Genomic DNA, 26761 nt, shown 5'->3' with positions numbered 1-26761 from the left:
ACCAGAAATAGTTGTAATATTTATGTTTTTCCTCCGTTATGCCTTTTCCTGGATAGGGAGGTTCTCCACTCAGTCAGTCATGCCCAGTCACCTCCCATCTCCGCTTGACGTGGAGCTATCCTTGAAAAGTATCCAGAAGCTTCAGCTAGTACAAAATGCAGCCATGCAAACAGTCTTGGGCATCCGAAGAATGGCACATGAAGCACTTCTGCTGCATGAGTTGCATTGGGTGCCAGTCTTCTTCTCCAATTAAAGGTATTGGTTATGACCTTTAAAGCCCTACATGGCAGAAGCCAGGTTATCTACAAAACTGTTTTCATCCCATTACATCAGTCTGTTTTATCCAGTTAGGCAGGGAAGGTATGCTGCAGACCCCGTCAGCCAAAGAATTCTGACTGGTGAGATCCAGGAAGAGAGCCTTCTCTGCCATGGCCCCCATCCTCTAGAGGTGAGGCAGGTCCCCACTCTCCTGGCCTTCTGAAAAAGTGTGAAAACAGGGCTCTGCAGCCTTGCCTGGGGCATAGAGAGGAGCATGCAGCCATGGAGCTGGCGAGCTACCTAAAAGCCCTCCCCTCCTCTTTTAATTAATTTGTGCTTGTCTCTTTTAATTTTAAATTCTATATACTGTTTTATGTTTTTAATATTTTATTTGTATCCTGCCAGAATCTCTCTGTGAGAAAGATGGGTGGTTCCTAAATATGATAGATAGATAGATAGATAGATAGATAGATAGATAGATAGATAGATAGATAGATAGATAGATAGATAGATAGATAGGTGTGGGGAGTAGGATGTATGGATGTATGGATGGATGGATAGACAGACAGACAGACAGATAATAGGCAGGCAGACAGACAGACAGGTGATAGTAAGAGAAGGGGAAGGGGTTACACACACACACACACACAGAGAGAGAGAGAGAGAGAGAGAGAGAGAGAGAGAGAGAGAGAGAGAGAGAGAGAGAGAGATGGGGCACATACAAGCTATTACATATCCATGCTATGCTTGGATCACAAGATATTGTAGTGGTATATGAGAATGACTTTGGGAGATAGGCGGAAGAGCTGCAATGTAGAGAATGTTCTGGGAAATGAAATCTGAGCCCGAAGCATAAAGGGTGGGGAAAGCATCTCAAAAGGGACCCTCCCTCATTTTCAGGAGAGTAAATGCAAGGACAGGAGGGGTATTTTCAGACTTGCAAGATTCTGTTAATGCAACCTTACAATAAAAATAAAGTTAGTAATCACCATCGTACTTCCGGTCTGGACTACTTTGCAGGGCTAACTTATATACATTTATATGCTGGCATATATGTTGGCGTTCAAAAACAAAAAGTCTCCTTGGTACTTTTGGAAATTATTAGTCAGGAAAGGAAATTTGAGATGTCAAACCATTAGTAAAGCCTTGAAACTAGGAACGTGAATTATTTGACTGTTCTGAAAAAGTTGCTTGAAATTGCTTCTTAAATGTTGTTTGTTGTTGTTCAGTTACTAAGTCATGCCTGACTTTTTGCGCCCCCTGCACTGCAGCATGCCAGCCCACCCCCCATCCTTCACTGTCTCCCGGAGTTCACCCAAATCCATGCCCACTGTGTCAATGACACCATCTAACAACCTGACGTCCCCTTTGCCTTTTGCCTCCCATCTTTCCCACATCATTTTCCAATGAGTCCTCTCTTCTCATTTGGTGGCCAAAGTATTTGAGCTTCAGCTTCAATGATCTGTCCTTCCAAAGAACAGCCAGTGTTGATTTCTTTTAGGATTGACTGATCTCCTTGCAGTCCCAGGGACTCTCAAGAGTCTTCTTCAACATCACAATTCAAAAACATCCATTCTTCGACACTCAGCCTTCCACCTCGCGCAGCCATACATTACTACTGGGAAAATCATAGCTTTGGCTATAGTTTCTTAACTGATCTTTAAATAAATAAAGCTAGAAAAAAATCTGGAAAGTGGTATGGTCTCCCCTGTTTCCATCAGCTCCCTTCAATTGTGAATTTGCCCTGTTGCAAAGAATCTAAATGTCATGGTTCCAACTAATGGACCCAAATAAATCAGAACTCCAAGGCCTGGAGACAAAAACGTATGAAGAATGGCTGCAGAATTTGCTAGTGCAGGGGTAGGCAACCTTAGCTCTTTTATGACTCGTGGACTTCAACTCCCAGAATTCCTGAGCCAGCCATGCTGAGGGGAAAGGGAGAGGTTTCCAAGCTGAGCCATGCTGGCTCAGGAATTCTGGGAGTTGAAGTCCACGAGTAATAAAAGAGCCAAGGTTGCCTACCTCTGGGCTAGTCTAAAGAAAAGAAGAAATAGGGGAGACCTGATAGCAGTATTCCAGTATTTGAGGGGCTGCCACAAAGAAGAGGGGGCCAGGTTGTTTACCAAAGCACCAGAGGGCAAGACAAGAAACAATGGTTGGAAGCTGATCAAAGAGAGAAGCAACCTGGAATTAAGGAGAAACTTCCTGACAATGAGGACAATCAACCAATGGAACAGCTTGCCTCCAGAAATTGTGGGCGCTCATTGCTGGAAGTTTTTAAAAAGAGACTGGACAATCATCAGGTCCTCCTGCTTGACCAGGGGGTTGGACTAGAAGACCTCCAAGGTCCCTTCCAGCTCTATTCTATTCTATTCTATTCTATTCTATTCTATTCTATTCTATTCTATTCTATTCTATTCTATTCTAAGTTTCCTTAAAGAACATGTTTATTAGGTACATAAAAGTGAAACCAACTCTAAACTTCCCCCCCAGGAATTCAATGTAACTAAATTTCAGTAAACATTTCCCTCCCCCTACTATGCTATTGATCACACTATCCAATAAGGGCAATTGATGGGCTCCGTGACACTTTTTCTCTCCACCTTCCAGCACCTGTGGGAATGACCTTGGTTCCCACGGGATCACTCTGTGTTTAGTCCAGCAATCCTTTCGGTTTCTTCCCCCTTCCCTTCCTCCCAATCTTTGTGGCAACTGAGAATGACAAAGATGGCATCAGCCAGGTTGGTTTCAGAAGTTGACACTAACTTGAGAGCTGCTATGGTTCAAAAGCAGAGCATAAGCTCTCGGTTTGAAACTATAGAAAGTTACTATGTACACAGACAATACTATATGCCTAATCAAGAATCCAACTTGTTATTAGCAATTTCCTGAATTCTGAACTAGGTAGGGCCCTTTCATAGTTCTCCACAAAAGAATAATTGCTATGTTGGATCAGGCCAATGATTCATTGTAGGGACTTTCTCAACTATTAAATTACGTTTCTTGCTGCTCCTCCTTGAACCAGCAGAAATCCAGACAGACATAAAATGTGCTGCCCCTGTTGCCAATCTGTTTCTTGACTTTATGGTTTATTTTCCAAGTCATTCTATCCCCAACTTCCCTCCAAGCTAACAGGTAATCAAACCTAACAAAACCTATTCAACCTGAGAACATCCTTAGACAGTGAAGAAATGAGAAAAGACAGCTTTATCGCTGGGGTGCAGCTAAGGATGATTGAACTCTAACATATTCATGAAATAGATAAAGATCATAGAAATATAAGGAAGAAAAGGTGTTGCTTTTCCTAAGGAAGGTGAAAATAGCTACCTGAAAATTCAATCTTTAGGAAAAATTAAAAAAAACATATTTAAAAAATTAGATAATTTGAATAGAGCAGTTTCTAAAATTTACACTTTAAATAGCATGTAAAACAAATCTGGAAAGAAATTTGGGAGGCATAAACTATAGATCAGCCAATTCTGGAAATAGTAGAACGGGGAAAAAAACTTTTTCTGAGCTATTCCTATATCTGTTAAGGAGGATTCCTCACTTATAAATGGCACTGCACTCTGGCTTAGAAGAGTTTTAAAAATCACATGCTTCCCATGTTTTGAAAAGCGATGGACAAAAAGGAACTTATTTATATCTTTGGTGGGAATGCTCCAAAATAAAACTCTTTGGGGAAAAGATATATGAAATAATTAACTGTATTTAACCCCAAACTATTTGTAGCAGAAGTAAAAATAAGTTTGTTGTCTATCTGTTCAGGGTTAAGTTTAAGACCTATATAAGTTGACTACTTTGCTGACAGCCAAATAGTCAATAGCCCAATAGTTGGAAATCAAATTCTTCCTCATCCCTTGACAAATTGTTGAATAAACTATGACATTTGATACCTAGGAAAAATTAACACCTAAAATGAGATGAATTTAAGAATATGCATACCTCCTCCCCCCCCCCCAATTTTTAAGCCTTGTGGCATTCTCCCAACAATGCAAAACAAAAAAGAAAAAAGACTACTACGCCGTGAATAAGCCACGGCTTGGAGTAAGTGAAAAATGGTCCTTGATCGTTATATGCTCCCTTGTCAATGTATTCAGACAAGGACCCAGAATTCAGGGTCTGATCTTGAATGAGAAATGGAATGGAAGTTTAGCAGCCACTACCCTTTGGTTTCATCTCCAGATAATCTTACCTGATTTCAAAAAATGGGTAGACGATGTAGGCCTTCCTTCAGATCTTGTATTCTTTTCACGAAACCAATAAATAAAACAACATGCAGTTAGAGACACTCTCTGTCTTACGGCAAAACAGCGGGTGACCCTGTGAGCAGAACAGAGCTGTTTGCCCTCAAAAAGCCGACGGCACCTGTGACGTCACTGAGAGGCTTCACTTTGAAGTGAAAACCTGATTTCCTCCTGACTAAGGCAGGAAAGTTTGAAAGGGGCACATTTAAATGAATGCAAACGGAATTCATGATGCTCTGAAGAATATAACTGTCACCTGAAAACACATTTGTCATTTCCTACACCAACAGGGCATCTGTACTTTTGTCAGAGCTGCTCAGCAGACTGAAATTCAATTGGTGGAACCATTTTTATCCTGCCTGCTCTGAAAAACTACCAGTAATAATAATAATAGTAGTAAAGTTGGAAGGGACCTTGGAGGTCATCTAGTCCAACCCCCTGCTCAGGCAGGAAACCCTACACCATTTCGGACAAATGGCTGTCCAGTCTCTTCTTAAAAACTTCCAGTGTTGGAGCATTTACTGCTTCTAGAGGCAGGCTGTTCCACTGATTAATTGTTCCCACTGTCAGGAAGTTTCTCCTTAGTTCTAGCTTGCTTTTCTCCTTGATTAGTTTCCCCCATTGCTTCTTGTCCTGCCTTCAGGTGCTTTGGAAAATAGCCTGATTCCCTCTTTTTTATGGCAGCCCCTGAGATATTGGAATACTGCTATCATGTCTCCCCTTGTCCTTCTCTTCGTTAAACTAGACATACCCAATTCCAACAACCGTTCCTTATATGTTTTAGCCTCCAGTCCCCTAATCATCTTTGTTGCTCTTCTCTGTACTCTTTCTAGAGTCTCAACATCTTTTTTACATTGTGGTGACCAAACCTGGATGCAGTATTCCAAGTGTGGCCTTACCAAGGCATTGTAGAGTGGTATTAATACTTCACGTGATCGTGATTCTATCCCTCTGTTAATGCAGCCTAGCACTGTGTTGGCCTTTTTGGCAGCCGCAGCACACTGCTGGCTCATATTTAGGTGATTGTCTACTAGGACTCCAAGGTCCCTCTCACAGTTACTACTATTGAGCATGGTGCCACCTATGCTGTACTTGTGCATTTGGTTTTTCTTGCCTAAATGTAGAACCTTGCTTTTTTCACCGCTTAATTTCATTTTTAGTTAGTGCCCAGTGTTCAAGTCTGTCCAGATCCTTCTGTATCTTAAGCCTGTCTTCTGGAGTGTTGGCTATTCCTGTCAGCTTGGTGTCGTCTGCAAATTTGATGAGTTCCCCATCTATCCCTTTGTCCAAATCATGGATGAAGATGTTGAAGAGCACTGGGCCAAGAACAGAGCCCTGGGGCACCCCACTACACATTTCCCTCCATATAGATGCAGTTCCATTGAGGACTACTCGCTGAGTGGTCCTCAATGGAACCACTGAGGACCACTCGCTCAGTGACGTCACAGTGTTTGTTCCTGACTGCCAGATCACTATTGAAGGCCCAACAGATTTTTAATTTTATTTTTTTTATTAAATTTATATGCCTCTCGTGGATCTCACTATCCAAAGATGACTTGCCTATGTATGTTTGGCAGCTATTCTTAACACTAAGGATTCACTCAATGTATTTTGCTTCTTTAAAAAAAAGAACAAAATTGAACTATCAGTATAAGTTACCGGTATATAGATTTTGAAATTGTTAGAAGGTGGGTTGAAATAGAGACTGATCTGGATACACACAGTATCCTATAAGCCAGGTAGACAGTTATGCATTATTAAGACACAACGGACTAGACCAGATTTAAGCTAAAATATAGTAAGCCAATATTTCATAAACCACACAAGGTGAGTTTTGCAGAACATATTAAGGCAAACAATGATTTACAAACTGTGGTGACTGAATTCATATAGGACACTAATCCAAAACTAGACAAGCCCTATTATGGTTAAGTATGTTGTACAAATTCAGCCTCAGTTATAGACTCTGTTATACTGTCCACTAAAGCATAGTTTAATCATCATTTGTTGAACAAACAAAGAGACCTAGTTCAGGCATAATATCAAAGGTTATAAATCACAAAGACTGGATTAACATAATCTACTAAACCTAAATTAAATCAATCATATTAAAGCTTCGTGTAATGAAGCTAAATAGTTTTCTAACATTGAGTATTGAACATCAACACAGATGGAAATCCTGAATTTTATTGATTATGTGCCATCGAGTCATTGTCAACTCTTCGTGACCACATAAATAGATTTTCTCCATGACAATCTACTCTTATCAACACTATTTGTCTATCACTCTTGCTGCTGTCATTCCCTTCCTTCTACCTTTCCCAGCAATAGAGCTTTCTCCAGAGAGTTAAATATTTGCACAATGTGTCCAAAGCTAAGACAATTTAAATCTGTTCATCTGTGTCTTGAGTAAGAACTTCAGGTTAGTCTTTTGATCGCCCATTGTTTGTTTTCTTTGTGGTTCATGGTGTTTGCAGGAGTCTTCTCTTATTCTAATATTCAAAAGTGCCAGTACACTTTCTATCTTACTTCTTTTAAACTCCAACCTTCACTTCCATAGAGTGTCAGAGAAAATACCATGGCTTGCACAATTCTGAACTTTGTAGATATAGACACATCACAGAATCTGATAATCTTTTCCAAGGTCTTTGTGACTGTCGATTGCTAGTTTGTGGCCTATTTATTGACTGCCATTCCTTTATTGTGGTTGGTTGCTCCTAAAAGGTCAAAACTATCCATCACTTCAATATCTTTGTTGTAAATTCTAAGGTGGGTTGTTCTACCTGGTGCCATTAGTTTAGCCTTCTTTATATTTAATTTTAGTCCCATTTTTTCACACTGCTCCTTGAGTTTTATTACTACAACTTGCACATGATTTGCATTTTTGGCTGTCAGGGTAGTGTCATCAGCATAGCACAGATTATTGATGGTTCTTCCTCCAGCTTTAAAACTATCATCTTCTTCTTCCAATCCAGTTTCCCTTAATATATATTCAGCATTTAGGTTTACAAATAAGGGGAGAGTATACAACCATGTCACACTCTTTGTTCCTGATCTGTATATAAGTTACCCATGAGAACAATAAGATGTTCTAGGATTCTCATTATTGAGCACATTCCACAGCTTAACAATCTTGGCACCATCAAAGGACTATTATAATCAATGAGGCACATAGTGACTTCTTTTGGGTGTTCTATAGCCTTCTCAAATATCCAAAAGGCTTGAGCAATAATGTCTCATGTTGTTTTCAAAAGCCAGCTTGAACATCTGTCTCTTTCCATGTCTGGCTCTAATCTGCATTGGATGATCCTAAGCATAGCTCCAGCATATCTAAAGATGTCTGAATAGGATATGTGATTGTGGCTGTTTGGGAAGTATGAAAGAAAGAGAGAGAGAGACAGAGAGAGAGAGACAGAGAGAGAGAGAGAGAGAGAGAGAGAGAGAGAGAGAGAGAGAGAGAGAGAGAGAGAGAGAGAGAGAGAGAGAGAGAGAGAGAGAGAGAGAGAGAGAGAGAGAGAGAGAGAGAGAGGGGGGAGGGAGGGAGGGAGGGAAGGAAGGAAAGTGCTGTTTGGTTTCAGAAGAGTCAGGATTTAGATTTTTTAAAACCCACTTTGGGCCACTAGAGGGAGTATGCCGCTTCTTTTTGACCTATTGTTAAATATAGTATAAATGCTTTCACCTCCCTTTCAAAAATACTACAGGTGGTCCTCAGGTTACAACAGCAATTGGGACAAGAATTGCCATGATAAGTGACACATGCCAAGTGATGTGGTAAAGAATAACATCATGTGAATGTGTCACATAGCAACAGCAGTTCTGGCATTTTCAGTTGCCATTGTTAAGTAAGGACTGTGTGGGTTGTTAGGTGAGGACTTCACTTGGCCACAACTTTTGACTTCCTGCTGGCTTCCCCACTGACTTTGCTTGCAGGAAGTTGGTAGAGAAATTGCAATTGTGTGACCATGGCTCGCTGTGATGCTGTAATTGCAAGTTGAATGCTGGGACCTTGATCATAATCACTTAACCACAGGGACGATGTGACAACCAGAACCCAAGGACCAGTCATAAGTCCCCCTCATTCAGCACTTTTGCAATTCTGAATGGTTGCTGAACAAATGTTCTTAACCCCGGACCACCTGTAGTAATATTTTTAGTCTTCTTCACTTTGAAACAGAAAATGAATTTATTGGTTTGGCTTAAAGAAGCTTGTTGTGCAGAAAGTTTTAAATGTATTATATTATCTTAAGAGAACAGGCAAGCCTACCACTTCCAAACTGTTATGTCCCGAGCCTTTGCAAACGGCTCGGGCGTTTGCAGGCAGTCCCGGGCAGGTGCAAAGCTGCCCGGGACCAGACAGGCTGTCGCCAGCGCCGTGCGCATGCGCGGGTGCTGGCGCGGGAAAAGTAACCCATTTACCCGGGAGTTGCCTATATAAGAGGCTGCGAGGCGTTTGGGCGAGGCTGAAGCCATCTTCCTGTAAGCTGAACGCTGAATAAAAGAAACTGAGAACTCCAGCTGCTTCTCGTGTCTGCTTTCCCGCCAAGGACGCAACACTGGCGACGAGGATGGGATACCTTGCACTACCTGGAAAGGAAGAAGTGTAAGCTTACCCAAGGAGTCCTGAGCGGCGGAAGAGGAACGACGTCGACTCGGCAGCTGCCCGCCAATCCGGTGCGCATTCGGGGGTAGGCTGGCTGATAGACCCGTCTCCTGAAGATCCGAAGATGGCGAAAATCGGAAGGCTTTCGGAATTCGACGTCTCACATCCAGAGCGGTGGGAGTCCTACGTATCCAGAATGGAGAACTACTTCAAGGCAAACCAAGTGAGGGAAGATAGCTTGAAGGCCGCCACCCTGCTTTGCGTTTGCGGCCAAGACGCCTTCGAAATCGCAGAAAACCTTGCAGCACCTGTTCCAGTAGAGTCTGTAAGCTACGCAGACCTGAAGAAGCTGCTGAAAGAGCACTTCCACCCCAAGGTGTCTGTTATCTCATGGCGCCACACCTTCGAGCAGAGGGATCAACGGTCCGGTGAAACAGCCAAGGAATACATCGCCGCGCTACGGAAGGCCGCCAAGCCCTGCGAGTTCAAGGACCTCGAGGAACGACTGAGGGACCGATTCGTGTGCGGGTTAAGGCATCGCGAGCTACAACAGAGACTTTTCGCAAAGGAAGAATTATCCTTCCAAGACGCCTTAAGGGAAGTCACCGCAGAAGAAGCAGCAGGCGGCGCCATCAAAAACATGCGGCCGATCAGAAACAGTGCAGAGGGTGCGTCCGTGCACCAGGAAGACGTCCAACGAAACTCCGAGGAGGATCCAGACGAGGAAGTCGACCGTCTACACCCCGCGAAGGAAGAGAACCAGAAGGGAAGCTCTCCAGCTCCGCTCAAGTGCATCGGCTGTGGAGGTCGCCACAGGAGAACCGACTGCAAGTTCCGCTCCGCTACCTGCCGGGCATGCGGCAAACAAGGGCACATTGCAGCTGTGTGTCTGAGCCGACGAAAGGCACAACCCCAAGAAGAACGCCTGAAAGGTACCAGATTCCCCGCAAGAGAGCTGGCATACAATTCCCAAGGTTGGCCTGACCTTACCCCAAATCCTACAGGGGGTCAAACATACACAGAGCTAGTCGAGGAACCAAGTCCCGACTACAACAACCCTAGCACAAATCAGGGAACACCTGAGTTTTGGGAAAGTACAGAAACCCACACGAGCCCGAACACAGAATGGGGTTCAGGGAATGGACAGCCTCCTGACAGGTCTTGGACTGACCTAGGAGGTCCTACAGAGACGCCCAGCAGCGGCTATCACTTCAAGGGGCCTGAGGGTCTACAGCTAGGCAGGTCAACCAGGTCACAAAGCAACAGAAGCCCTGGCCTGACGAGCCCGGTGGGCAAGCGAGCAGGCCAGGCATTGGGGCACAGTCCTTGGAAGACACCAGGGCACAATAGAGAGAAAAGGCTCACGCCTCCCTCCAGTCAGGGGACTTATGCCAGTAATCCAGAGCTAAGAAGGTCACAGAGAGCAAAGAAATCTCCCAAGTACCTAGAAGACTACATAACATTGCTGGCAAAGCAAAAGCCAGTAAACAGTGGGAACATTGGGGAGCAAAATGTCGTATAAAATAAATGTTGTATGTTGGTAGTAGTTTTAGCCCGGGGGAAAGGGGTGTTATGTCCCGAGCCTTGCAAACGGCTCGGGCGTTTGCAGGCAGTCCCGGGCAGGTGCAAAGCTGCCCGGGACCAGACAGGCTGTCGCCAGCGCCGTGCGCATGCGCGGGTGCTGGCGCGGGAAAAGTAACCCATTTACCCGGGAGTTGCCTATATAAGAGGCTGCGAGGCGTTTGGGCGAGCTGAAGCCATCTTCCTGTAAGCTGAACGCTGAATAAAAGAAACTGAGAACTCCAGCTGCTTCTCGTGTCTGCTTTCCCGCCAAGGACGCAACACAAACCATCCAAAAGTTGGCCACCAGACTGTAAGTTGTTAATATTACATAAAATAGAAACCATTAGCTATGTACAGAGAGGTTAGGTTTGTGCAACAATTAAGAAATATTCTAGAAGCTACCCCAAAGATGCTTTTTCACAAGGCAACCGAACTTTCTTGTTTTTCTTTGAAGAAGTTTTGCTTCTCATCCAAGAAGCTTCTTCAGCTCTAGAAGCTACATTCGTACAACATGCAACTTTGCCTTGTGTTAACTATAGTTAATTTCTTGATAAGATATGTGAGTCTTGTTGGTTTAAAATTTGATCAAATGTACTGTGCAAACCCAAGAAGTGAATTTATTTAGTATTCAAGTTGTGCAAAGCTTAAATATTAAATAAAAGTATTATAAATAAAAGTATTATAAAAGTACCGGTAGGCGCTATGATGGTGCAGTGGATAGAATGCAGTATTGCAGGCTAACTCTGCCCACTGCCAGGAGTTCGATCTTGACTGAGCTCAAGCTTAACTCAGCCTTCCATCCTTCCGAGGTTGGTAAAATGAGGACCCAGATTGTTGGGGACAATGTGCTTACTCTCTGTAAACAATCCAGAGATTGCGGTAAAGCATTATGGGGCAATATATAAGTCTATGTGCTTTTGCTAGTTCTACTTAGTAAAAGACAATCAGATGATTGTGGTTGCCATCTTACCACATTTCCCCCCCCCAAGTGGGCTACTTTTCATAGTGAAGCTCTGATACATCTCTCTAAGACTAAGACCAGCACACAGATATGAAAACATTGAACCCCATGAGGGAATTGCAAGATGGCAGCCACAACCATACAATCAAATGCCCACCTTTCTAAATGTGCATCACAATGCTTGGAAAAATGGGTGAGGCTTTGATTACATGGTTAACACTACCACATGCCAGGGTCAAAAAAGGCAAGATGATGGTTGGGGCTGTAAGATGATGCTTCACTCATTTGGGATGTGTCAAATGGATGGGGCATTGCTTGTGCTACTACAGCAGTTCTCAGGGGTTTCTGACTTTCCCCGTACAAGCTGAACTTAATTGAACCCCAATTATGGGCATAAACCATGCTGGCCGTTAAGCAGGTCACCATATGATGTGTGCCTGATTTTATGACACTTTTTGCAGCAGTCATTAAGTGACTACCGCAATCATAAAGCAAAGCCATTGTACCCAATGGGTGTTTGGGGTTTTTTTGCCAGAAACCGGAAGTAAATGCCAGTTTAGAGCAAAAAAAAAATGTCGTAAATCATGGTCATGGGATGCTGCAAACAGCTGTAAATGCAGGTCAGGTGCGCAGTATCCAAATGTGGTCACATGACCATGGGGGGGAGCAGCCATCTGGGTCTTAAGTAAGCCGGAGGAAGTCTGTCATAATTTTGAAAGGCCATTAAAACGACAGCTGGAAAATTGAGGGCTACCTGTAGGCCCCAGACATTGTAATATTGTTTTGACTACAAAATACATGGGAGCAGAAGAGATTCGCTTGTATCTAAGCTTCATCTCGTTTGTTATTTGTCCAATCCCTATAAAGGGCTCTGTTTTTTTTTTCTGTTGAGTTATTTTAACATGGTTCCTGTTATACTATATCAGGGGTAGTCAACCTTGGCTATTTATGACTCATGGACTTCAACTCCCAGAATTCTGGGAATTGAAGTCCACGAGTCATAAAAGAGCCAAGGTTGACTACCCCTGTACTATATTATTCTTTGCAAATTTGTGGTTAGCTGCCCAGTTATGACTTTAAAATGGCCAGTCATGTACATTTTCTAAATAAATAAATAAGAGAGAGAAACACAAAAAGGAGGGAGAGGAAGAAATAGGAAGTTTCCTTTTTTCTTGAACACAAAGACTTATTTAATTAGCCAACGGGCAGGTGAAAATCAGAAACAGGAAGAGGTTTAGACTCTCATAAATGTGACCTAGCGGTCAGAAAAGGCCTATGTGTGCAAATGTGTTTTCCAGCATACATCAAGCCTTAATTCGTTCACCTGAGCTTAAACATAAAGTAACCACAACACAAAGCCAGGGTATGATTCTCTTAATGTTGCTTGTTCCTTTCTTGTTTGCATTCTCAGACCAGAGAGTGGTAGGTGTTAATTTATCTGAGCCTCATATTAGAAACCTCAAAATCCTTCCCCAGAAGAGGGGAGTGTTTTTGGTGTTGAACCATTATTTAATTGTAGGCAGCCCCCATAGGTTAGGACAGTGATGGCGAACCTTTTAGAGACCGAGTGCCCAAACTGCAACCCAAAACCCACACCCAGGTGGGTGTGGCCCATTAGGTAGGTGTGGCCCATTGGGTGGGCATGGCCCATTGGGTGGGCATGGCCCACTGGGTGGGCATGGCTGTGGTGGGCATGGCAGATTGGGTGGGTGTGGCCAAGGTGGGTGTGGCCACCTCGATGTTGCTCGTGGGGAGGGACGCCTGTGGGGGCCAGGCAGGGTTGGGGGAGATTCAGGGGGTCTCTGGCTGGTGGGATGATGGACAGGAGGCTCATCCTGCGGGATGAGGCAAGGCGAGGCAGGGTGGGGGTGCGATTGCCGCAGAGTAAGGCGAGGCAAGGGATGGGGCAGCTGCTGCCTGATACCATCAGCCCCCGCACACATAGGCCAGTGAGCGCATGGGGGGTGACAATGTCCACCAGAAGCTACAGCCTGGTGCACTCTGGGGCTCTGCAGTCCATCACCAGCAGTTCAGAGAAGCCGCCTCTAAGCTGGATGGCCGGCCGACAGCTGAGGAGGCAATGCAGTGGGTCGTGCCTGGGAAAAGGAGAACATGCAAGGCCAGGAAGGATGGGATGGGGGGAGGGAAACCAGCCGTGCTGGGATGCATCCAGCCACATGGGACCTTGGCGAGTTAGCAGGCGGCTGGTTGAAGAGGAACAGTTGCCATCTCCGGGGCTTGGTACGTGTGCCCACAGAGAGGGCTCTGAGTGCCGCCTCTGGCACACGTGCCATAGGTTTGCCACCACTGGGTTAGGACTTAAATATAGTGCACACTATGTCCAAACCTTTTCTGAGATTTGAACTGACAGGTCTTGAACCTTTGCTTCTCAGATCTCTGACATTAAGGAAACCAGTGCTATAGTGCCTCCTAATGGTCAGTAGTGAACATAACCATGGTCAGTAATGAACATACCACGTTAATATAAAGCGTGGTTGACTAATTTTTTACAGACCTGTCATAAAATATTATACACCCTGAAAGTGTTTTTTATTTAATTTTTATTATTTATTTCCCAGAGGCCCTCGAGACAATCACTCAGAATAACAGAATAGCAGAAGTGGAAGGGACTTTGGAGGTCTTCTAGTCCAACTCCCAGCTCAAGCAGGATACTCTATACTAGTGGTTAAACTAGTGGCACAGTGGTTAAGTGCAGTATTGCAGGCATATTAGAGTTCGCTTCTGACAGGGCTCAAGATTGACTTCCATCCTTCTGAGGTCAGTAAAATGAGGACCCAGATTGTTGGGGGCAATATGCAAATATGCTTCTACATTGTAAACTGCCCAGATAATGTTTCCAGCTTTTGGATGGACGGGGGGGGGGGGAGAGGGGAGTAGCAATTCACTTAACAACTATGGCAAAAAGGTCATAAAATGGGGCATAACACTAAACAACTGCCCTACTTAAAAATAGAAATGTTGAGCTCAGTTGTCATAAATCAAGGATTACCGCTATATATCCTGTGTCTCTATTGTTTTTTGTGGTGATATCCTGTAATCTGTCCAGAATCTGAATTGATCAGATTATAGTAGCCAATAAATTAAATAACTAAACTGCTTTTCTGTTTCTCACTATTCTCAGAACAACAAACTGAGAAAAAAATGGAGAATTAAAAACAATGCAACAATAACAATATATGTTATAACAAAAGTGGTAGAAATCAAAATCTAGCGTGCACAAATGCACGCACCAATGTATCCTCCTAAAGCCACACCTTTTTTTACTTGCTTAAGTGATGAGTGGAAACTGATTAAAGATGAAATTCTTATCTGTGATGATAAATGTTCCATAAGAGATACAAACATTGAGAAGGGAATCTTTTCTGAGAGATTAGCTGACTCATAAATTGTTTTAAATCGTAAAAAAAAATCATAAAGAGATCCACCCCAACTTAAGGCAAAACAGAGTAAAAATATTTCAGAGACACCACTAGCTTTATGGCTGGTTTAATAATTCAAGCATGGAAACATAATAACTGGCAGTGGAGTGGTAAGAATACTTTAGAAACAGGATGAATTGGGCATCTAATGGGGTCAAAAAAGTCAAGATGGCAGCCTTAAGTACACAAATGAAGCCCCACCCCTTTTTATGTATGCCACAAAACACAGTCCTGGGCTTCATTAACAGAGGAATAGAATCTGGATCACATGCAGTGTTGGTACCACTTTACAAGGCCTTGGTAAGACCACACTTGGAATACTGTATCTAGTTTTAGTCACCACGATGTAAAAAAGATGTTGAAACTCTGGAAAAATGCAGAGAAGGGCGACACAGATGATTAGGTGGCTGAAGGCTAAAACATATGAAGAGCTGCATTTGCAGGAATTGGGTTTGTCTAGTCTAGTGAAAAGAACAACTCGGGGAGACATGTTCCAATATTTGAGGGACTGCCTCAAAGCCAGAAGACAAAACAAGAAGCAACGGATGGAAACTAATCAAGGAGAGAAGCAACCTAGAACTAAGAAGAAATTTCCCGACCGAACAATTAACCAGAGGAACAGCTTGCCTACAGAAGTTGCGGATGATCCATCACTGGAAGCTTTTAAAGAGAGATTGGACAGCCACTTGTCTGAAATGATATAGGGCAGAAGTTCCCAACCTTTTGGACTGGTGAGAGAGGATGGTTCTGCACAAGCTGCAGGCAAGCGCACACACATACAGCTCCAGTTGCACAAGCAGGGGGCATGCGTGCCCACCACTTGCACAAATGGAGCTGTGTGCAAACGTGCTCGCCCACTCCCCACACAACTGGAGCTGTGCATGCATACATGCTCACCCACTGCTTCCGTGGCCTGGTTCTGAACAGGCCTTGGCCCAGGATTGGGCAATGACCTGGGGGTTGGCGACCCCTGATATAGGGTTTTCCCCCTGGAGCAGGGGGTTTGGACTAGGAGACCTCCAACTCTGTTATTTTGTTGTTCTGTAGAATGGAATGGAATAGAATGGAATGGAATGGAATAGAGTAGAATAAAGAATGGAATGGAATAGAATAGAATAGAATAGAATAGAATAGAATAGAATAGAATAGAATAGAATAGAATGGGATGGGATGGGATGGGATGGGATGGGATGGGATGGGATGGAATGGAATGGAATGGAATGGAGTAGAATAAAGAATGGAATAGAGTAGAATAAAGAATGGAATGGAATGGAATAGAAATAGAAATAGAATAGAATAGAATAGAATAGAATAGAATAGAATAGAATAGAATAGAATAGAATAGAATAGAATAGAATAGAATAGAATAGAATAGTTGGAAGGGACCTTGGAGGTCTTCCGGTCCAACTCCTCAACCAAGCAGGAGACTCTATACCAGGGGTCCCCAACCCTCGGTCCGTGGACCCGTACCGATCAGTGGCATGCCAGCAACTAGTCCGCACAAACAAGCAAAGCCCCATCCATGGGGTGCAGGCAGCACACAAAACCACGCACTTCCCGGTCCGTGGAAAAATCGTTCTCCACGGAACAGGTCCCTGATGTCCAAAAGGTTAGGGATTTCTGCCCTACACCATTTCTGACAGATGGCAATCCAGTCTCTTCTTGAAAGTTTCCAGTGACAAAGCTCCCACAACTTCTAAAGGCAATCTGTTCCATTGGTTGATTGTTCTGTCAGAAAATTTCTCCATATTTCTAGGTTGAATCTCTCCTTGATCAGTTTTCATCCTTTATCCCTTGTCTGGCCTTCGAACATTGGAACAAATATCGGAACATCATGGCCACTATCTAGATTATTTTTTGTCTCTCGCTTTGGATGCCTCCGAGTCCAGAATAATTCCCAGAACACAACTGGGAAAGGGCATGTCCGCCAATGTTCTCTTCCAAGGGAACATTTATTACATTCCATTTCTGCATCTGCCTGTAAATATTTTTTTAAACATTTGCATAAACATTCATATACTTTGTCCTCAGCATAAAAGTCTGTGGTTATTTTTTGTATACTTATCTCTTATTACATACAAGTCTGCATCCCTGGATTAACCATTAAGCAAAATAAGCACATGCTTAAGGCACCAAGGGGAGGGCGGGCACCACAAAGCGTTTTTCTTCGAAGCTACCATGGCCTTAACTCTTTCAGTGTCACAATCAACTTACTTTTCAGCACTTGCTGAGTCTTAATGTCTTGTCTGTTGAACAATGGAAGAGCTAAGGAGCAGCACTGTTAGGTCGTGAATGGGGCATCAATTGATCTTAATCCAGCCTGCATGTTGCAAGCAATTTCTTTTTATCTACCCTTTTTTATACCCAAGTTTTCCTTCGTGTAGAAACCTTCACAAGCCATTTTTACCTGACACGTGAATTTTGGTGAGCCTATTCTAATATAGGGATGCTGTGGCCTAGCAGTTAAGACGCTAGAGTAATTAACCGGAAGGTCAACAGCTTGAGATCCAAGCACTGTGTGACGGGTTGAGCTCCCGTCCTTGCCCCAGCTCCTGCCCAGCCAGCAGCCATGCAAATGCAAGTAAATAAATAGGTACCACTTCAGTAGGAAGGCAACAGTGTTCTCTACACTTTGGCATAGAGTCATGCCTGCCACATGACCATGATTATAGACAGTGCCGGCTCCCTTGGCTAGGAAATGGAAATGAACACTGCCCCCTAGAGGTGGACACAACTGAACAGGGGGAAACCTTTTCCTTTTTTGTTTCAACCTATTTTATAAAAGCCATCCCGGACGTTCTTTTTTTGAACTATTACCATTTGGCAGATGGTACAGGATAATAAAAACAAAGACAAACAGGCTGAAAAATAGTTTTTATCCCAGAGCTATAACCATATTAAATGCTACTGTATAGTGCAATATTGAAGTGCAATATTAGGGGCAGCGCAATGGTGAATAGAATGTGAAGGATGTGTGTGTGTATATAATGTATGTTTTTATTTGTGGTTTTTACTTGTGTGTAGCGTGCACTGTGGACAGCACTTAATTTTGTTGTGAGTTACACAGTGACAATAAAGATATTCTATTCTATCTATTCTATTTTCTCAATTCCATTCCATTCCTATTCTATTCTATTCTATTCTATTCTATTCTATTCTATTCTATTCTATTCTATTCTATTCTATTCTATTCTATTCTATTCTATTCTATTCTATTTTCTCAATTCCATTCCATTCTATTATATTCTATTCTTTCCAAATCCTATCCTATCCTATCCTACCTATCCTATCCTATCCTATCCCATCCCATCCTATCCTTTCCTAATTAGTCAGCCCATATTTGGAGATTCTCAGAGCAAGTCATTACAATGGCATTCTGCCTCATGCCTTACTCTGAGAAATGCAGGATAGGCCAGTGGTTCTCAGCCTGTGATCCACAGAGCCCTGGGGAGGGCCGCGATGTCATTACAGGGAGTCCGCAAATGCTTGAAAAAAATGTTATGATTTAAACCTTGAGTTAAGTCTTGGGGTCCATGGCCATAAAAGGTATTTAAAGGGGGTCCGCGGTGAAGGAAAGGTTGAGAACCACCGAGATAGGTTGTTTATTTATATCCCAAACCGAGCCTCACACATCTCTACCTATATGCCCCCCTAAAATACTTCCCAGAATCCTTGCGCCCAACACAGCAGGATGGATGCCGTGGTTCTTGGCGTGCTTCGAAATAGAGAGGATTTGCAAGTACAAAACCAGCTTTTGATGAAAAAAGCTGGAAGCACAGCAGTGTTAGGTGAGGCCCGGATTCGCATCTTGCTACGCGTAGCAACTGTTCAAAGAGAATTTGATGAGTGGGTGGGAATCTTGGCCACCACCCATGCAGGGAGGGAATATTTGTTTCCTTCCTTTCATACAATTCATGCTGTGTTGGCCTGACTGCTGGCTCCTCCAGTGCACAAACATAAAAAGACATTGAACCCAAGCACCCAGCTTTTCACCGCAGAATCCGACCTAAGGTTTGGTCCAGGAAGGTTCTTGTCTCTTGGAACAGAATTTTGGCACAGGGCCTGGCAATTCGAACTTAGCACCCTCCCTTCTTTATATATTCATCCGAAGGAAACGGAACCTCACGCCCATGGCTTTCCTTTCCTGAACTACATTTAGATGAACTCTCGCTGAGTTACATCTGCCCCTTCCTTCCAGTCCTGGGGTGGCAAATTTAGTGGGTTTGGGGATTTTTCGTTTTAAGCCCAGTGGAGATTTAGAGCAATTTTGTTTAGAGCAGTGTTTCCCAACCTTGGCCACTTGAAGATATGCGGACTTCAACTCCCAGAATTCCCCAGCCAGCCAAGCTTGGTGGGCTGGGGAATTCTGGGAACTGAAGTCCACATGTCTTCAAGTGGCCCAGGTTGAGAAACACTGATTTAGAGGATGAGCCAAAGACGTTGTCCTTCTTTATTCCTCCTACCACTGAGTAAACAGCATCCCTATAGCACAGTGGTTCTCAACCTTTTTAATGCCGCGACCCCCAACCGGTCGTAAGTCGAGGACTACTCAACTGGTGCAGCACCGTTTGCAGAATGAGACTTTTGGCGGGCTCAGCAGGGCAGAGACAGCCTGGACAATTCCTATTGGCTTTTGAAAGCCAATAGAATTAGACTCTATTCAAGAGAGTCTATTCTATTGGCTTTCAAAAGCCAATAGACTAAAAGGGAGTAGCACAGCTAAGGAAAAGGGGAAAAAAATGGCAGACTGCGTTGTTTGGCGACCCCCGTGAAATGGTCATTCAACCCCAAATGGGGTCCTGACCCACAGGTTGAGAACCACTGCTGTAGCAGGTAGAGATTGTCAACGTTCATGGAAATTGTTTTTTTTTTCCCCAGCAGCTACTCTAGTAGTAACGCCACATTTAGAGCATTTCCATCAGGGAGATGGGTGGCTTATAAATTTAATAAATAACACATCTTTCAAAAGTTGTGTCTCTCCAAATCTTGGTTGTACTCTCTGAAATTGTGCCAAATTATGCAGAAGAAAATACAGGTAGAAACATTTGTTTAGTGACCAAAATTATAGTGGCATTGAAAAAAGTGACTTATGACCAGTCCTCGTGCTTACAACCATTGTAGCATCCCCTCGGTCATGTGATCAAAATCTGGGCACTTGGTGACAGTTGCATTTAGAACATTTGTAGCATCCCAGGGTCGTGTGATCACCATTTGTGACCTTCCCAGCCAGCTTCCAACAAGCGAAGTCAGGGGAAGCCAGATTTGCTTGACTGTATGATTCATTTAACAACTGTGGTTAAAAAAGAAGGGTATAAAAGTGGGCACAACACACTGAACAACGGCTTTGCTTAGCAATGGAAATTCTGGTCCCAACTATGGTCATAAACTGAGGACTACCTGTGATTGCTTTAATTCAGACATGTCAAACACAAGGCCCGGGGGCCAGATGTGGCCCGCGAAGTAGTTTCATGTGGCCCATGAAGCCATCCTGGAAACAGTGAGGGAACGGCCCCCTCTGCCTTGGCCATGGCTCAGGCCAGTTGGGAGCCAATGTACAATTTTGTGGTGGCCACCTATGCTGAAACACATTCAGTCTTAGCTCCATAAGCCCCCCCCCCCCCCGTATGGCCTGAGAGGAACTGTGAGGCTCCTCCAGTGGACCATGCCTTGGCACTTGCCCGGTCCCACCCCCTTCTGACAGAAACCCTCAGATCTATCCCACTCCTGCCCAGGCCCCCACAGGCACCCTTGACGCGAACGATGTATAGCTGGCCACACTCACCCGGTAGGCCACACCCACTCCATCCGCGCCCACCCTGGCCACACCCACCCGGCCCCGAGGGCAACCGCAATGCTGATGTGGCCCTCAATGAAATTGAGTTTGACACCCCTGCTTTAATTTATCAGCTATATATTTTTTTCTTTTTATGTCCTTTTAATCCCTTTATTGAGGGTGGCGTCAGGGTGACTGAATGGAGCTGAGCATTTAATTTATTTTTAAATTTCATTGCATTTATCGGCCATACTAATCTAGATAATTCTGGATGGATTACAGGATATCACATTGGAAACAATAACGATACAAAATACAATATATAATCCAAAACCAAATTTTGAGAGATTTCATAAGTTGAGGACTTCCTGTAGAGATCCTTCTAAGGCCACTGCCCATAAATGGGTTGGGAAGAATTCTAGAAGTTAACAGCATTTACAGGGATGGTCAAAAAAGTTAAGATGATAGCAGTGTTATTAAAGCCCCACCCTTTTTGTCCACGCATCCACACTGTGTGCCTATACTAAAGAGCAGAGATTTGGTTAACCCGCCAAGAAGGACTTTTTTATAACCCAGCTGCTTGGGCACCACTGCATTTTTCACATGCTTCTCTAACTTGTTTTCATCTCAAGAGCCCAAGTTCAGATCCTCTTTGAAACTATGGAAGACCAAAAACAGTTCCCACGGGAAGGGAAGGGAAGGGAAGATGGAAGGAAGGAAGGAAGGAAGGAAGGAAGGAAGGAAGGAAGGAAGGAAGGAAGGAAGGAAGGAAGGAAGGAAGGAAGGAAGGAAGGAAGGAAGGCGGAGGGAAAGGAAGGGAAGAAGGAAGGAAGGAAGGAAGGAAGGAAGGAAGGAAGGAAGGAAGGAAGGAAGGAAGGAAGGAAGGAAGGGAGGAAGGAAGGCGGAGGGGGAAGGGAAGGGAGGGAGGGAGGGAGGAAGGAAGGAAGAGGGAGGGAAGGGAGGGAAGGGAGGGAAGGAGGAAGGAAGGAAGGAAGAAGGAAGGAAGGGAAGGAAAGGAAGGACGGAAGGAAGGAAGGAAGGAAGGAAGGAAGGAAGGAAGGTGGAGGGAAGGGAAGGGAAGGGAGGGAGGGAGGGAGGAAGGAAGGAAGAAAGAAAGGAAGGAAGGCGGAGGGAAGGGAAGGGAAGGGAGGGAGGGAGGAAGGAAGGAAGGAAGATGGAGGGAAGGGAAGGGAAGGGAAGGAAGGAAGGAAGGAAGGAAGGAAGGAAGGAAGGAAGGAAGGAAGGAAGGAAGGAAGGAAGGAAGGAATTAGGCTATTATAAGGATAAAAACATGGGCTTAACATGTTTAGTGAGCACAACAATACTGATTTGGTTTGTTATCCAGGTTTGGCTATAATCCATTGTGTTAATACAGCCAAAAAAGAGGTGGAGTCAGAATGCTACAAAACTTTGCAGTTTATTCCTTCTTGAAAATGTTTGAAATGTTTGGATCCTCCAAGAACCTAGGTTGAGCCTGTGCATATATGCTAATCCTCCTTGCACAAAGGGAATGGTTCCCAGTATAGACTGGTGGGACTGTTCCAAAATTGTGTGCAAAAACCCCTCACTAGAATTGCCAAATCATCCTAGGCTTACTGGCCTTTTAATTTGACTCCTCCTCCTCTAACAAACATTTTCATCTGCAAATACATCATTCAGCTAATTCTGCCTTCCATGCTAGGCGCTAAATGATTCCAAGCCAAAAGCAAAAAAAACCCCACAAAAGCAAGAGTGGGCATTGTCTAGCTGCCCATTGTTGCCTCCAAAATCTGGAATTCAGATATAGATTGCTTTTCCCCCTGCAAGCTCCATGTGACTTTCACAGACCACAAGGAAGCTGAGCCAGAGGCACATGGGGGATTTCAAAACATATGGTAGGCACACTCACAAAATGACTACCATAGGAGACTTGCTGTCTTGCTCCCATTTGTGAAAAGGTGAACAGGCTCCTCAGTTTGTTGTTCTTGGCTATCTTAATAAGAAATCGCGATTCTCTCTCTCTCTTTCTCTCTCTCTTTCTCTCTCTGTGTGTGTGTGTGTGTTTGTTTTCCTCTTTCTCTCTGTGTTCTCTTAAGAACAACTCAGTTTTAAGTTCATCTGCTAGAAAGGTTTCACTCTTGCATTTAATAATATATAATAAAGTTGGAAGGGACCTTGGAGGTCATCTAGTCCAACCCCCTGCTCAGGCAGGAAACCCTATATGAACTTTATCAAATGCCTTACTGAAGTCCAAGAAAATTATATCCACAGCATTCCTCTAGTCCACTAATTTTTGTAACTGGGCCAAAGAATGCAGTAAGATGTGTCTAGCATGATCTGTTTTTAACAAACCCATGTTGGCTCTTAGTAATGACTTTGTTTGCCTCTAGGTGCTCGCTGAATATCTTTTCCAGAATCATCTGCCTATCCCAGGTCCTGGGTAAGGACTCAATAGGTAGACAAAGTGCCAAATCCAGTCTGAACATCTGGCTAACTGTGTGATGATCATAATAATAATAGTTGGAAGGGACCTTGGAGGTCTTCTAGTCCAACCCCCTGCTCAGGCAGGAAACCGTATACCATTTCAAATAATTGTCCAATCTCTTTTTAAAAATTTCCAGTGTTGGAACACCCACAACTTCTGGAGGGAAGTCGTTCCATTGGTTAATTGTTCTAACTGTCAGGAAATTTCTCCTTAGTTCTAGATTGCTTCTCTCCTTGATTAGTTTCCTTCCATTGCTTCATCTCCAGCACCACAATTAGAAGGCACCCACCCTTTTCTTATCTGCTTTTTTCAGATTCCAAATTGTGCAGCCATAAATAAATTTAATAAATAATAATGTAATATTGACTTTCAAATAATAATAATAATAATAATAATAATAATATAATGTTGGAAGGGACCTTGGAGGTCATCTAGTCCAACACCCCTGCTCAGGCAGGAAACCCTGTACTATTTCATACAAATTTAGTGTCAGTTCAAAGTTACAACGGCATTGAAAAAAGTGACTTACAGCCATTTTTCTCACATAACCGTTGCAGCATCCCTATAGTCGCATGATCAAAATTCAGACCCTTGGCAACTAATTCATATTTATGTGATGTGTCATGTGATCATCTTTTGCAACCTTCCAGCAACCAAAGTCAATGGAGAAACCAGATTCACTTAACTACCATTATGCTTACTTAACATCTGCAGCCATTCACTTAACAACTGTGGCAGGAAAGATCACAAAATGGGGCAAAAATCACTTGTCTTACTTAGTAACATAAATTTTGGGCTCAATTGTGTGGTTGTAACTCGAGGATTACCTGTGCTTGGAAGCTGCTTCAAGACCGAAGACCTCATGCACTCCGAGCAGTCTCAGGAAGGCTGCAGGGGCCTGTCAACAGAAAGAGAGCACCTGACCCCTTCTTCATTGTGGCAGCCCCTCAACTATTGGAAAACTGCTATCGTGTCACCCCCTATTCCTCCTTTTCACTAGACTAGACATAACCAATCCCTGCAACTGTTCTTCATATGTTTTAGCCTCCAGCTCTCTAATCATAGTTGATGCTCTTCTCTGCACTCTTTCCAGAGTCTCAACATCTTTTTTATATTATGGTGATCAAAGCTGGATGCAGTATTCCAAGTGTGGTCTTACCAAGGCATTGTAAAGTGGTATTAACACTTCACGTGATCTTGATTTTATCCCTCTGTTAATATAGCTTAGACGCTGCTGACTGATATTTAAGTGACTGTCCATTAGGACTCAAAGATCCCTCTAGCACAAGGGTGTCAAACTGCCAGTCCATGGGCCGGATGCGGAAGCTGCGCCCTCCCCAGGCATGGGGTAAAAAGTGACGTGGCAAGTTTGACACACCTGCTCTAACAGTTACTTCTGTTGAACCAACTGTCACCTAATCTGTATCTATACATTTGGTTTTTCTTGCCTAAATGTAAAACTTTACTTTTCTCTACACTGAATTTCATTTTGTTAGATAGGACCTAGTCTGCCAAGATCCAGATGGATCTTGAGCCTATCTTCTGGGGCTCATCATCAGGAGACTTTGAATTTTAGTCCTGCCTTAGGTATGAAAGGTGGCTGGGTGACTTTATTCAGAAAAATAATGAAGATGGGATTTAAACAAACAAATAAACAAATAGGCCAGCTCCTGCACCCAATCAAGTCATGAATATGGGGCATGTTCAGGAATTGCACATATATTTCTAAACTTGAAGGCTCCATTGGAGACACAGGTTTATCAGTTTTATTAAGAATTCTTATTCTTAATTGGAACTTTAATACAAAACATCCATTTAAAAAAGACTAGAAATGCCACTAACTTCTATGGTTTTGTATCAGATCATCAGACCAAAGTCCCCACCTACCTTTTATTCCACTACGTAAAACATCCTTTCCCCCCCCAAAATTATTTTTTCTGTGATAGCTTTTACGTGAATTAGTAATTATCTCAACTTGGGTGGAAAAGAAGTGTGTCATTTTTCCCCTCTTCCTGTCATTTATTCATTCATTAAATATATATGCTGCCCATCTGCAAAGCAACTCTGTGCGGCTTATAATTAAAATCATAAATATAAAAACATTAAAAATATTAAACATTTACCTACATTACTATTAAAAAAATACTTAATTTACGTACTACTGCAGTGCCTCATGCCAAAAAATAGGGCAGATGGAACTCACTGCCACAAGAGGTGACATTAAAATAACAACTTTGTATAAAAGTGGGAACTGGAATATTTGCTGGGCATCCTCTACTAAACAGGCTACTGTTAATGCTCTTAACCAGGGGTCTTCAAACTTGACTCTTTTATGACTTGTGGACTTCAACTCCCAGAATTCCTCAGCCAGCCAAGTTTGAAGACCCCTGCTCTTAACCTTTTCATGGAAAAGTTTTAACAGAATTGTTGAAGCAAAGAAGCACCGAGAATCTTGCAGCTTCTTTTAAAATTGAACTTCGATTTATAATGTCAAGATAAGCTCCACTTTCAAAGGCTAAGCAATACTGGGCTTGTTACAGCTAGTTGTGAAATTTATTTTTAAATATTTTGAAAATCGCCATTGAAAAAAAAACAAAAACACAGTCTTTCTTTGGAGGGGCAATTGAAGTAACTTGTCCTGATCCTGCTTTTCACGGTGACTTGATCCTATCACAGCAAAAAAGACCTGCCTTTAGATGGCGTCAGTGGAGAAGGAGGAGTTAACTTTTGGTGAAAGGCAGAGTGGATTTCTTTCTTTCTTTTTTTTTTTTAATTTAGCCTGGCAAGAGTTTCCTCTCTTTTTTTTCTTTTTTTTAAGCAACCTATTGCACTCCACACTGCTTCCTAACCTCTCTCTCACAGACCTTTTGTATTTGGAAAAGAGCCTTCCTCATTCCCTGTAACCCGTTAGCTTGAGAGCTGCCTGCCTGCCTGCCTTTCTTTTCTTTTTTCTTTTCTTTCTTTTTTTTAAAAAAACTCCTTCTTTCCTTCTTTCTCTTTCTTTTTTCTTCCCCACCTCCTCCAGCTGTGGCTTAGGAAAAAAAAAAAAACTTGCCCTCAAGTCTGGAGCACTTTCTGGCAACAGGAAAAAAAAAACGAATTTGGGGCAGCCAAGAGAAAAAAAAAATACAGCCCACTTTCAGAAAGGGTAAGCAAAATTATTCTTTCTCTCTGCTCCAGCCCCCCACCCCACCCCTCTCCAGCCCTGGCTCCGTGGAGTTTGCCATCCCAGCAAGGCTCAAAATCCCGCACCAGGATCGGGACTGCCAGGCTATCGAGCTGGAGGTGCTGAGCACGGCCGCCAAGGTTGCTCCAGCTGAGATTCCCCCCACTTCCTTTGGAGTTGGAGAGCGGTAAGGTCCTGAAATCGGGCAGGATTCCTCACCTTCTGGGCGGGTGGGGAAGCATGGGGGGGGGCAGTGCTCGCCAGATGTTCCCAAAGCTTCACACGTATG

The 26761-nt window shown here is 43.4% G+C and overlaps 2 protein-coding genes across 5 annotated transcripts in view; one reads left to right on the top strand and one right to left on the bottom strand.

Moving 5' to 3' along the window:
• LOC120301354 (tyrosine-protein kinase ZAP-70) overlaps window positions 1-26761 on the bottom strand; it is a 54145-nt gene that overhangs the window by 27180 nt on the left and 204 nt on the right. The window contains exons 2-3 of the mRNA XM_039328477.1: window positions 24134-24204; window positions 4454-4505 (exon numbers count right to left, since the gene is read on the bottom strand). The gene's annotated coding sequence lies outside the window, so the exon portion shown is untranslated. The remainder of the gene's footprint in view (window positions 1-4453; window positions 4506-24133; window positions 24205-26761) is intronic.
• LOC120301352 (A disintegrin and metalloproteinase with thrombospondin motifs 10-like) overlaps window positions 25942-26761 on the top strand; it is a 69072-nt gene continuing 68252 nt past the window's right edge. For 2 of the 4 annotated variants that reach the window (XM_039328474.1, XM_039328472.1), the window contains exon 1: window positions 25942-26454. The gene's annotated coding sequence lies outside the window, so the exon portion shown is untranslated. Of the gene's footprint in view, window positions 26660-26761 lie in introns of all 4 variants that reach the window. The other 2 variants (XM_039328473.1, XM_039328471.1) reach the window with 1 other exon arrangement.

This window comes from Crotalus tigris, unplaced genomic scaffold, assembly GCF_016545835.1.
Source record: "Crotalus tigris isolate CLP2741 ecotype Arizona unplaced genomic scaffold, ASM1654583v1 scf7180000024379.1109085, whole genome shotgun sequence".
Lineage (NCBI taxonomy): Eukaryota > Metazoa > Chordata > Lepidosauria > Squamata > Viperidae > Crotalus > Crotalus tigris.
This window is presented reverse-complemented; position numbering and strand designations above follow the sequence as displayed.